Genomic DNA, 991 nt, shown 5'->3' on the forward strand with positions numbered 1-991 from the left:
AATTCTTTAGGGCAAGCAGCCTTTCTTCACTGCTTTAAGTCTCAACTGCGCCTCTGTGTTGCAAAAATGGCAATATTCCAATTCATTTACCACCTCGCCTCTMCTGTATGAAAMKTCACCCAGTTGTGATCACGCCTCACGGGCACGCTGCTGAGCTGTGATCCTCRTCAGAACCACATCCAGTCTGCGACTTAAATCCCCCATCATTTGAGTCTGTGCATTTGCAGTACGGGAAGTTCCATCCAAGGTCCCTGACAGCTTTTCACAGGCCCGAACTGCTGTCAGGATCGTTTTCATTTTCCGATAAACCAGGGTTCCTCCACAGCCGATCAGCAGGAATCCGATTATCAGAAATCTGAATATAAACATATCTTCAACGTCTTCAATGGAAAGCGGGGCCAGGCAGATCAGGTTCCACCCCCAGCTCCCGGTCACACGCCTGGCAGCCACGGTTCCACTGGGACAGCTGCGCTCCCCTCGCTCCAATTTCAGAGTGGAAAATATAGTGTCAACTGCATTCAGAGACCAGTTGACCAGATCCACAGTTCTTTTGTTGTCGAATGATAGGTGGAAGAAATGCTTAATCCGGCAGCAAAGCAGGGAAAAAAGGGAGGTTCGGGAGAGAGAGCAAAAGGCGTCCGAATCGTCTGAAGGCCAAGCAGAAAAAAAAATTAACTATAACAACTAAGGAATTAGTTAGGAAACCCAAGTCTAACTATAGGATTTATCAAAAAGGAAAGTCTTCAATCTAATCTTAAAAGTAGGCTTTTTTTTCTTAGGGTTTCTGTTTTGTTGTCCTGTGAAGGACTGAGGGCCTGTCCAGCATGTCCCCTGTCTCTCGTCCCTGACTCAGTGACTCCTGGAGATAAAACTCCAGCTTCCTGCAGGTGTTGAACATCCATTTTTTCTCCATCCATTTTCTGTACACACTTCTTCCTTTTCAGGGTTGCGTGGGTCACTGGTGCCCATATCCAGCAGTCTTATAGTCTTC

This window comes from Austrofundulus limnaeus, unplaced genomic scaffold, assembly GCF_001266775.1.
Source record: "Austrofundulus limnaeus strain Quisiro unplaced genomic scaffold, Austrofundulus_limnaeus-1.0 Scaffold1675, whole genome shotgun sequence".
Taxonomy (NCBI): domain Eukaryota; kingdom Metazoa; phylum Chordata; class Actinopteri; order Cyprinodontiformes; family Rivulidae; genus Austrofundulus; species Austrofundulus limnaeus.